The sequence below is a fragment of the Pollachius pollachius genome (genome assembly GCF_949987615.1).
Source record: "Pollachius pollachius genome assembly, chromosome: 1".
NCBI classification, from domain to species: domain Eukaryota; kingdom Metazoa; phylum Chordata; class Actinopteri; order Gadiformes; family Gadidae; genus Pollachius; species Pollachius pollachius.
In genome coordinates this window covers 20,349,187-20,361,987 of record NC_136934.1, presented here as the reverse complement: position 1 = coordinate 20,361,987, position 12,801 = coordinate 20,349,187, and the positions used below count along the sequence as shown (strand labels likewise).

The 12,801-nt window shown below is 41.4% G+C and overlaps 1 protein-coding gene across 10 annotated transcripts in view; it reads right to left on the bottom strand.

The window, feature by feature from the left end:
• Positions 1–11,089, bottom strand: part of ncor2 (nuclear receptor corepressor 2) — a 107,073-nt gene extending 95,984 nt beyond the window's left edge. For 9 of the 10 annotated variants that reach the window (XM_079739414.1, XM_079739418.1, XM_079739422.1 and 6 more), the window contains exon 1: positions 10,888–11,089. The gene's annotated coding sequence lies outside the window, so the exon portion shown is untranslated. Of the gene's footprint in view, positions 1–10,843 lie in introns of all 10 variants that reach the window. The other variant, XM_079739416.1, reaches the window with a different exon arrangement.
• Between the last annotated feature and the right edge of the window lie 1,712 nt (positions 11,090–12,801).

Here is a 12,801-nt window from a genome sequence, read left to right as displayed (position 1 = left end):
TTTTTTTTCCCTCAGCTCTGCTCTCTTTGGTTTACAGATTTATTTATTATTTATTTAATCAATGCTCAGTATACTACCACCAAAATGTTTGAGCGATGTTTGAAACAAGGCATTTGATGTGATGGGAATCACAGCAGTCTTATCTGTCACTGTAGTTATGTCATCTGGAAAACCTTATATAACTATACACTGTTCATAACTCATCTATTGTCTACATAACTGCCCAGAATACTGTACTCAACCTGCACTTTGGTATTTAATGCTTCTTTTGCACTTCGGGTGGGATGCCAATTGCATTTAATTTGCTCTGTACATGTACTTTACTAGATGACAATAAAGTGGAATCTCATCTCATTATTATTTTATTTATTCAGTGTTTAATGTATAGCCATGTTGGTTCAACCTAAGGTTTTTGACCAGTTCGTTTTGACAACAAATTATTTAATATTAGAAACCATAATTAAACTTCTGGTCTCTTTATGGTTCTGTGTTGAGGAGAATACTAGTGCTGCACCACAATCATTGGTCCCAATAACACATTTCAAACTGGTTTCGGCATGTGCAAACCTCTTCCTCCTAGTACACAAGACGTGCAGGCTGTATAAAAGGCTTGTGCCACATCACAGGAAGCAAAAATGAGGCTCCAAATATAAGAATTCCCCATGTAGTCGCCACGTTACCGTAGCCGATCGCAACGTCTTCATAAAAAATCAGTTAGACTATTCTGTATACAACGCAATAATTTCCAAGTCATATTTATTATGATCAGCTAAGTAACAGCACCTCTTCTTCCAGGTAGCTGTCCTTTTTATTATCATATTTATCGTGATAATTAGCCATAAATATAAAAACAACATTGTGATAAATTTTGGCCATAAGGTTACTTCCCCAGGAAATGGTTGGACAGCAATGGTTGTATATATTACAGGTTCAACTGACTAGTAAACCTGTACTAGTTAAGATGACAATGTATTTGATGACAGTTATTTTATATTTCTGAAATTCCTAGCATTCCCCTGATACGTCCACCTACCTCCAGATAGATTTCTGAACATGAAAAATATTTTATTTCCAAACAGACGTTCTACTAATGACTTCAGAAAAGCAGAAGACTATGTTGAACCCATCAGAGTTCGGTGTCTCCACTGAGGCCAGACCCTTCCAGTACTGCAAAAGCTGAGGAAGCATTTGACTGTGAGATGGAGACACTGTTTGTGTTCACTCTAAAGAACAGTCTGGTCTGATCTGTACCAGCGAAGAGAAATCAGCTAAGATAATAGTAAAAAGCAATGAATATCACTGAGAAGAAGAATGATATTATGTTGTATTATTCTAAAAAGAAATCTACGTTTTCGCAAAGTGTCGACGTCTGAGCCTTCCTCTGAGAGGATACCACGTTGGATCCTGGATGATAACAGTCTGGGAACGGGTCAAGGTCAAAGTAGTGTCAGCAGCACGTTCTACAGAAACAGACCAGGTATTCATTATGAATGTGAATTTAATTAATTACCAAATACTCATACCCTGCCTCATGTCCATATCACTTCTTTGACTAGTCTAATTGCATATTACACATTTTACACATATTACACATGCCAGAGCAATGGTTCTGGTAGAGGGACTTAAGGACAGCCCAGCCAGACAAAGACCCTGCTCTCTTGTGGTGGAACGGAGACTCTGATCCGTGTCTGTCAGACCTAGCCCTGTCATACCTGTGTGTACAGGCCTTCTCTAACCCCAGTGAGAGTGCTTTCTCTACAGCTGGAGATACCATCAACCCAGAGAAATCACACATCCTTCCGGAGAAGGCCGACAAGCTTATCTTCCTGCAGTAGTGTTGACTTTGTGTTGCAGACATCCACTCTACACAATTCAACTGCATGTTGTTGTGATGTTCTTTTCTTATATTCTATATCCAGGTGGCAGAAAATAAAAAGGACCACATATTCAATGAAAACATTTGACAATATACTTAAATGCGAGTGATCTTATTTAAAGCAAGTGAATCTTTTAAAATGAACATACACAAATGGAAGGTACTTGACTAAGGAAATGTCATTCCTGCAACAGAGCGGCAAAAAAGGGGTACGACCAAATTTCTGCAGGTGCCACCAAATGAAAGGTTAAGTGTAACCAGTTCCACCAGCCCAAAATGTTCATCTTGAGTAGTGATCTTGATTTTTATGATGTCAATTGAGGAAAGGAAAATCCAGACCCACATCTAGAAAGCTGTAGGGTCTGGCAACGAGTAATGAAAATGGCCCAACTCGAGGGGCGGCACCAAGCATGCATTTGAAAATATCACTGGATAACACACATTGGATAACACTATGACCAATCAGAAGAATACAAGGGGTAACGTATCCAGACCAGTAGAGCTAACCAATAAATAAGACTCTTGCCGTATCCGGTCTGTAAAACAGCAACGCTTTTGGCCTGCCTATATTGATACATCGATGTGATTGATTAATGTTCTGGGCCAGGGGAGGCCCAGAATATACACAAGTATATTGCTCGTTCCCAGAGTGACTCGCTGAGCAAATTCAAATTGTGCTCTCGCGAGGACTCTGGATTTACAGGGTATTATCGGCTCCAAATATCGGCTCAAGAAAATCGGTATCGGCATATCAGTTATCGGTTAAGGCTGATGAAAATAAATCGGTATCGGCCCTAAAAAATCTGTATCGGTCGATCCCTAATCTTGAGCCCTTCTTGGAGTCACATACTGTATACACACCACCATCAATGTATGCTTCATCAATCCAGATTTGTGGCTGAACAAGATTGATTGATTTTAAGCCAAGCCATCAATCAACCAGGAACAGAAAATGAGCCATTTTTTACATCCAATTTCCTAAAGACTTATGACAAAAATCATGATTGTCTATTTGGTCTTCCAAAGAGAGTGACAATAAATAAGTGACATCTGAGAAGAGCAGAGCATAGAGGAGAGATAACGGGGCATTGAGAGAGTTGAAGTGGGCCCGTGATTGGTCGACTGTTTGTCCAGATGTGGTTCCGCCAGCTGTATCCAGGCTGGACAGCGGAGCAGCTATTGGATTTCCTGCCTGTTCCCCCCGCTGTCAACAGCCCGACACTATGTGGATTACATAAGACCTTTCCCTCCCACTCCCTATTGGCGGGGCCCAGGGATGAAGCCTTCACACACCACCACAACAGCCAAGTATGAATCCTCGTAACCATGGAGGTACAGGCATCCAACCAAAACACACAGGGAGGGGGAGCTTAAAAGATACCGCTTCTGTTCACACAGACACATAACCATTCAGAGCAATATAGGCGGATCAACAGACCGCTGTAAGGTGATGCAAATAATACATCAAACGGCCCCGGGGGGAGAAACCGGACCCAGGTGGTGGGTGTGCGTGGCATTACAGTTCCACCTCTCAGTCTTTGTGCAGCGTGCAGCAACGGCTCACACATCCTGCTCAGAACCCTAGGCTCAAAGTGGAGCTGGAAGAGCACGGGGAATGCCTTGCTTTTGTTGACCTACTTCCTCCGATTAATAATTTAGGAGCACTGAGAAGGTTCTGCACCACGTGGCGGTGTGGAACCGCCGTTTGTGCCACACGGCAGCAGGCTACGCCGCCCGGAGCGACCAATAATCCATTTCACATGGTTCCTTAGGGGTGGAAGTCAACGGGTCTGATTTAGTGAGTGGGTGAGGAGGGAGTGAGGAAGGGAGTGCACTGCATCAGTTTGTGGCAGTGTTCCTGTTGTTAATGGTATAGCAATACTTCAGTATTCTTCCAACAGCGATTGCACAAAAGACATAGATGACAGACCTGTTTCATTCTGTTATAAAATGTGGGGCTTTCTAGGTTATACAGTTTGGGCGATGTGTGGGGAAAACCCAGACCACGTGTTAACATATTATGAAACCCTAAAAGGAATACAGTCAAGTCCTTGTTCTACTTAACATGCCAGTGTCTATTAAAAATATAATTGAATGTTGTATGACTAATAGTAGGACATTAAAATACATAGAAATATGTATTGTCAAATATAAATAAAATACTAAAATAGCATCATTAATCTGCATGGCCACAATATTCATGCTACGTTCACAGGAGGGACCAAAAAGGCTGGTGCAAAGGCAAAAAAACGTTACCTAAGATTAAACTGAAAGTAATGAATAAAAGCATAGATGGACATCAATATCAGACAATAAAAGAGCTGAGTAAAAAAGCTCTGAATAAAAAGAAAGACAGGAAATAATGTGTTATTTTATCCATTACAAGTTCTTGTTTGTGTCCCAGTACGAATACGAAGTGAATGGCTCCATATGCTTTCGGCGTCACATGAAAAACGATTTTTTAAACGAGTCAAAGTTGTGTTGGTATTGACGGCTCATCAAAATGCAGAAAGAGAGGAAACGAATAGGCTCATTTTGTTGAATCATTTGGTTTGTTAACTAGACGAGTCTGCCACATAGCCGAAAAGCAGGGAGCGTAATCAGAAAGACTTTTATTGTTTGCCACTCCCTGCATCAGCTGGCTCTTATGCTAATTGCTTGATGGAAAATTAATCTTTACAGGCTGTTCTTATGTATACAAAACATTTACACCACTTATTTATTATTTTCCGTATCATTCGGTATTTCATTTAGTCACTACCACCACCAGTCATCCCCATTATTCATGCACCGTTGACGGCAGAATGACGGAAAGCAGGGGTCAGTGAATTTTTTTTTTTTTTTTTTATCAATGAAATAAATGTACATGCATACAATGATCATTTATCACAGTACTTATCAAATGTTGGCTTTCAAGTCCCAAAGCAGTCAAGTCTCGAGTAAATCCAGTCCCCCAGCTGTAATCCCAGCAGTCTCCCAGTCCAAGTAAAATCACTAGCCTGATATTCGGAACAAGTGCTCAGGAGGTAGAGCAGTTGTCTTGTAACCGAAAGGTTGCTAGTTCGATCACCAACTCCTCCTAGCTGAGTGTTGATGTGTCCCTGGGCAAGGCACTTAACCCTAACTGCTCCTGACGGGTGTGTCAATGTGTCTATTCACCGATGTAAGTTGCTTTGGATAAAAGCGTCTGCTAAATGCCCTAATTGTAATTGTACCCAGTGAAGTCTTGGATAATGTGTAGTCACTTTCCTGGCAGGGCTAAGAATAACATTTTCTCCTTGGTTTTTCATTTGGTGGCACCAAATGTCACATACCTCTTTGTACTAGAGCTGTCAATCCTCCTCTATATCCCATTCCTTATTATTTGTAATATTAGAATATTAGAACACAAGGCGTGATACCAAATGCTTGAAAATGTTAATGTACTGCTTTATCATATCACAACGCTATGCAGGGTTATAACTGCATTAGAACAAATTTCGAGAATGCTTTTCTTGGGTCCGTAATGCATACTACACTAGCCCATATGGATTTCCAAATCATTGTCCAAATGCTCCATAAATCCACCTTTAAACCCAGGTTGATAGACATGCAATGCTTCCCATATATGGAGCATACCATGTATGGAAAGTGAACAGCAGGTGATTAGATTGGGTTATGGTGATGGCATCTCTTTAGTTTGTATAAAATTGTGTTATCCATCTCGTCTTCCCATTGAAGATTTGATTTCTGACTTCTAATAAGCACCTCAAAAAAACCCAGAATGAAATAGAAGCATGTGGTGCAATAGTCCAAACAAAACACACATACCATTTGGCCTACATACCTTTCACTGGACAGCATTCCTCTACTGAGCTTAGCATCCCTAAGGCACGTCTTTAGCCACACATTTGCAAACAAGTTTCTTAGAGTACAGAATCGCTCTGCTACAAACTGGCACACACGAAACCAGACTACAGATATTGCAGGAGACAAGATTTGATAACCATGTTTCCAAAAAAGAAACCCCAAGCTAATCGTCATGTTAAATATAACCACACCCCACAGCGGCAACCAACATTCAAACGCAATGTCCTCTAACAAGCTGTCATCGCTGTTGCATAACTGAGTCAAGTGAATCAATTACCACAGAGCAACATCCTCTCTCTCCCTTGCTCAACTCCCAAGTCCACTACAGTAATTTAAAATTAAATCAAAGTTAAATTTGAAAAAAAACAGCAAAAGCAATACCAAGTGCAAACTCCTAGAATTCTGCTCCTCCAAAAATATTCCAACTAGAAACAGTTATTTTACCCCAAAATTACGACGTCTTCTTCTGGGTGAAAATATGAGACCACATCTCCTGAGACCACCATTTACTACTTGTGACAATCTGGTTATTACAATTGTATGACCTAAACCATTACTCCTTAATTTGTCACGTTGCATTTTAACGCAAAGGCAGGCGTACGGATAAACCAATAAGAGTAAGCTAGAATTGAAGTTACATTGGTCCTCATTCCCAGCAAGACCATGCATGACGTGATTGTCATTCTTGCAACAAGATAAGGACACAACAGCATTTATTCCGAGACATTGAATTCTGCTCACATAATGAGTTCTGACTTCCCTTTTCAAATAAAAGTTATTCGTTCAGTTTCCCAAATAAAGTCATTGATCTAATATCATGTCCTTCCAATACAATGACCAGTAGTTGGAGAACAAAGTAAAACACTGTAGTAGGAACTTCCAATCAAGCCCACTGTTGGTAGGGCATTAAGACACACAACAAACAAACAATGAATGTGCAGGCTAAATTTGTCTGTACTAAAAATGTCCCCGTAACCCCCTAACATTTGTGTTTTCAGATGCCACTTTCTTTTGCTTCATATTTGTTTCGACCATTCATGTTTCTGGGGGTGGGGCTGTAGGCGCGGGCGACACAGAATAGGTTATGTTAGGTCTGTAGAGTACACCACCATGGCTTCGAGCTCTCCGAAAGGAAAGAAATAAAGAAAGACAAGGAACAACTCGGACGTGAATCAAGGGTAGTTGGACATACCAGAAAGTTGGAGCTCGTAGAGTAGTCTAAAGATATATGAAGATAGGATATAGAAATATATAAAAGCATAAACAGTATAAAGAAATGTTTTATCCCGCATCAGTTTCCCACGAAAGATATTTGAGTAGAGGGGAAAACCTCTGAGAAAGAGGCAAGCAATAACGTAGAGCTGTACACTAGAATTGTCAAATCATCTCAGTCGACTCACATTCTCAGTCAAACAATGGTGGGATAAATAAAAGAGTAATGTGCATTATCTTAACCAAATAAAACAGGTTATAGAGACTGCTGTAGCCAAGGTTGGGAGTTGGAAAGAACAGAATAGTCAAATAAACCTCCCAGAAAAAGCGCCCCAACACTCCAAGTTTCTCGGCCATCGAGAACCGTGGTGGAGCGTAGCTATAGGTGATTGACGGGAAAGGTCATTTTCGCTGTTCTGCTGAATTAAATGGTTCCACATTTGTTCTACATGCTGAAATGCATCTTTCACATTAGGGCTTGCCGAGTTTGCCAAAAAAAATTAAATCTACAAGTCTATAATTCGGTGCATCTTATTCAACCTCTTTTTTCTACTGTATAAATGGGGACCATAGCTTTTATGATGTAATATGTCACCACATCTGTGAGCGCCTGCCACCGGGAGGCATTCTTGTCATAAGGAGTGACTGCCAAGGTCACCAGGCGCTTGTGGCTTGAGCTGGCATCTGAATCTCTTGGTACTACACACACCTGCATGTCTGTGGCAGGTGCTGGAAAAAGACGTTTGTGTTCTCCATGAACTTAGTAACATGTCTTCGATGATTGTTAACATAGTAATCTATGCCATTTTTTCACAATTACTGTAATAAGACATACTAAGACATACTCACATACTGTCTTATTTTAACAATTCATATTCAAATTCAGAACATTTGTTGACAGCCAAAGTGGTTTTGCCGTTCAGCCATTTCACAAACCACACAAAGGAAAAATGCTAATTGCTTAAACATTGAGCTTTTATTAAACTGAGGAACATTCTGTACAAACACAGGATCATATTGCATTAGTGTCATCATTACCTGTGCCACAGAAGCTGATCATGTGTCAGTACATAAAATTAAACCCGTTATTAAACCGCAATGCATTGCTCATCTCAAATTCAAATGTATGGCTTTCGAGGTCCAGCTGAGAAGCTCATACCCCTCGGCTAACAAAGAGAGGCCTTTGCCCATTCTGTTGTAATGAAAACCTCTCTTCATAAATCCTACTGCGACTCTGTGAAAACCAGGGAGTGACAGGCCCAGGGTCCGTCTAGCCACAGATCCCATTAACCCCTGGGCAGGGAGTCCCAATGTACCAGCTCCCCTTTGTGTTACGGCCACAATAATATAGCCAGCGAGGACAACAGCGATGTGTGTGAGTGAGCGTATGAGTGAGAGAGATGAATCTTCAAAAGAGAACATGTGATTTGTGATAAGAGCTCCTGGCCATAGGGCAAATACTGTCAACCCTGCCATCTTGGAAAGCATTTCCATGTAACAATATCTGTAAATTGAAAATGTCTCGCCATTACAACATAATGATGCAAGCACCTATATAGACACCGTCACAACCAGTGATGGTATTTATCAGGTCCTGATTGACCAGAACATTTTGACTTCACATCTCTGACCCATGCAGGTTTATGTTTGAATTGGGGATCATTCATAAAGCCAACATACAAAAACAGAATTATTTTTGGTTTGTTATTAGAAACATCAAACTGCCAATCTTGGAGAACAATTTGGACCCTAATTTGTTCGAAAATACTCAAAACAGTTTTTTCTGTCCTGTCAATTATGCACTCTTGTTGCAGGGAGTAAACATACTTTCCAAAGTAAAGCTTATTCACCCCTTTTAACTTTCCAATACACCCTTCAGGCCACATATAGCCCAGAGGTTTGAAGGTAAAGGTATCTTAGAATGTGTTTCAAGAAGAAAAATGCTTACTATTTAATTCATTAATCAGGCAAAGCAATTTGTTTGTCTGATAAAACACGTTTCACTGCACTTAAAAAGCGAAATCACAAAAACACATGTTAAGGTGATGGCTGCACTGATAAGTGCAGACAGCAAACAGACGGGTTATATTTAATTCTAGCAGCAATCACTGCCATGATTTAGGGCGGTGCAGGGTTCCTCATGCATTCATTGTATTTCTGACAATAAAAACTGACACGGTCCTCATTTCAGTTTCATAGTGGCATTAGGCTTCATATTCTGAGCAGAAACTTAACTAGTAGTAAAACTGCCTCCCTAAGGCACCGTACTGAGCCTGGGATCATCTCTGGCCTCATTATCCTCTTGGCTCAAGGGGAGACAGCTCCTCATGCTCCTTTAACCGCTTCCCCTCCCAACACACAAGACAAAGTACGCCATTATTGCCCAGAACTTGAGGACATCTGCACGGTCTAATCACACACCATGGTGGATTACCATTAGACTTTTGTGATTTTAGTGGTGCCTTTTGGCAGCTGACCCTTTTTAAAAATTGAGGAGCAAGTGAGGGATGGTTCACTGGATAAACAAACACAAACAGACTCTCTAAGCATACTAGACAGCGTGTCCCCTTGCTTGTGATGAGGAGAAAATACAAGAAGCCTTATAAAACATGTTTCATTCCAAAAGATCAGGGAAATTGGTGCAATAGACATATGCAGCACTGAAATTCCAATATATTCGAATACACTTTCAACTCCATCTCCATGCTATTACCCAGGGTCTTCATTGAAATAAAACATAAAACGAGTTGATTAGACCTTTAGTCCAGTGTAAACAAACAGGATTTTGACCTAATTAGCCAAGAAGTTACAAGCCCTCACAAAAACAAAGATTAGGTAACTGTTTCTTATATGGATAAATTGTCGCCAGTTTTAAATGTACAATACAATAATGCTTATATCATTAATAATAAATACGAACAATTGAATTAATTAGTTAATCAGTCATTAGTTAACCGAGCTATGTATTGTACGTATGTCGATGTGTTGAGTGTTTAAGTTTGATGCAAGGTCTTAAAATGTAACAACAATGTGTCGACCGGTAATAAATTACCCAATATAACTAAATTACACATCTCACAAGTGGTTCAGTGTTATTTGCATGAGGAGAACAACGTCCTCAGTAGCCTGTTAAAACACCAGCATACTGGTATCAATACCAGTACCTATAGTTGAGAGGAGTGCACGGCAGATGACAGATCGCAGCTTCGCCTGACACCAGGCTACAACCTTTTGTGTCAGGGCGATGTCTACATTGACATTATCCTAAAGGGAAATTATCTACATTCACATTATATTAAAGGGAGAATATCAACACTAAAGTCTGACAGTGAAGAGCTCCACCATTAGTCAAGATCATTGCCCTGACTGTTAGCCAACTGCAACTGTTAACTTCAAACCAATGTTTACAAATGTAGCCAAAGCGTCGATAACCCCCCCCCCCCCCCCCCCCCCCCGTACATTAACCAACGAACGACATGGGACTAAAAGACCCACACAGGTCTAATATTACTATATATAGATTTTTTTTTTCATCACTAGACGATCCTTAAATCAGAAGTAAAGCTAGCGCTACTTCCCTGGACCGTAGTTAGCATCGCTAGCTGCAGCATAACCTAGCCACATTAGCCATGTAGCACGTGTTGTTCATTATAACTGAAATAAATAACATCGTCTCGAGCGCGTTGTCGGCGTGACACGGCGCGGTGTCCGTCGGCCCGCGCGTCGAGTGTAACCGTGAGTCCCAACGGACCGGGAAACGGCTTTATTTCTAGATATAACAGACAACAGTGAGGAATGTTTCCGCTCCAAAGCATAGCCTGATCCCAGAGTCGTAGAGCCCGTCTCCCCTCCCAACAACAACACGGAGCCCTGAGAGGGCGGCGGTAGAGAGGGCGGCGAGCTAACCTTAGCTGCGGGTAAGAGGAGACAGTTCGGCGGCGTTATCTTACGCTTGTTCGCCCGTCGTCGAGAATCACTTCAGATCCGCTCGCCGCTCGCTTTCTTCGATGAACAATTGACGTATTCGTCTTCCCGAAATAATCCACATGTAAAAAAATGTTTCCGTTTTCATTTGCTCCAGCGGCGGTTTGGGTAATAACTGTTTCCACACGCCTACTGGTCCGGTGCTCCTTCAGCGGCCGCGCTGCTGCTACGAACCACAGGCTGGAGCGTCTTGTGGAGCGGCTCTCTCGATAGGTCCCCGGCTCTCTCGCTCCTCCTCTCAGGAGCGGCTCCTTTCACTCCCCGCACACACTCATGGCCCAGAACATTATTTCAGAAACGTCGAGAATTGCGTTTCAGCGTTTCTGTTTTTTCATTGCCACCCTTCGATTCTACTTTTAGATGAGTTGTTTTACGTATCGATCCCCGGTTCAGCTGTAACCGCACAGCATGAGGTTATGAATGAGACATAAACGTCTCCAACACATGTGATAAACATTCTGAAGTGAGATACTATAATGGGTAATTTCAAGTCCTGACACTCAGAGTCTGCATCTGTTCTGACTGCACTGTTTGATGTCCAGGGAGAGCCAAGCTGTGAACACACTGACTCTATATTGAAGAATAGTATTGGGGAGATGACAACAGTTCATGCTGTGAGCAGAGGTGATGAGTGTCCTCTGTTAATGGTCTGGATCCTCTCCTCCTTGGTCAAACAGCATAGCGGAAGTCAGCCTTGAAAGTCATTTATCCATGTTGCAGCACATGTTCTTTTACATTTAAGACTTTACCATTTCCATTCAAATGATAACATGGCAAAAAATGGATCTACAAATAGATTATTGTATATATTCGTATGTGTTGAATAAATACGTCTACCACACAGAGACACATATTATATCGTAAGTATGTAAGAGATTTTGTCAGTTTGTCTTGTTTTTTTAACTAGGAATTCAAACCACTCTCAGGCTCGTGTTGACCTACATTCTGCTGATGTCAGGTGATTATGTTTCTTTCTGCTCTGCAGTCTGGGAGACAGCCAGCTTACCCTCCGTCTCTCCACCACCATCTCTCCATCAAACCGTCACAGCACAGGAAATAAGCGTTTCCTCGAGCTGGGGTGGGCTGGAGCTCGTCTCGAATCAGGATTATCTATCCCCATCTTCGGTGATGCCCAATTAGTCGGAGAGCTGATAAAACCAAGCACCTCTCACAATGCTGGTTTAGAAGTCTACATCTGCTTCACGTGTAGGCACCAGGTTTGAAACTCAAGACAGATCATAGTGGGGGTTTACTGAACTGATATGACATGAGAAGTATGTTTATGAACAACAAATGAAGTGGCTAAATCCCAATCACTGCCTTTTTCTGTACATTTTAGGGAACCTTGTTAAAAGGGGCACACGCTGTTTTGATGGATCCATTGAGGTTATATCACTGGTTCAGAGATGAAAGATAATGCGAGAGAGAGAGAGAGAGAGAGAGAGAGAGAGAGAGAGAGAGACTTCAAATCCCATGTCCCACACATTCAACCAATAGATGTGTCCCAGTGTTCAGACAGTGAAAACATCACCCCCAACCCAGCATTGGTTTTATTCTCTATTCTTTTATATTTTGTTATTAATATGCGTGGCTCATTTAGTTCGTTTTGAGATTGCATAGCTAACGAGTACTAATGAATCACCCAGTTGAGAACCCTACTCTGCCCTTCTTCATTTGCGGGACAAGTCCAGATGTATCTTAAACAGTCGTTAATCTACTGGCATTAAATGTCAGCTTTTTATCTGCTACAGAATCAAGGTACATTGTGATCAAAACAACAGCAGACGATAGAGGACTGCGTGACGGGTAGGTTAGTCTCCCCTTGGGCCAGTGTTTGTGTGTTCTGAATTTATATAGTGTTGTATATCACCTCTTCAAAG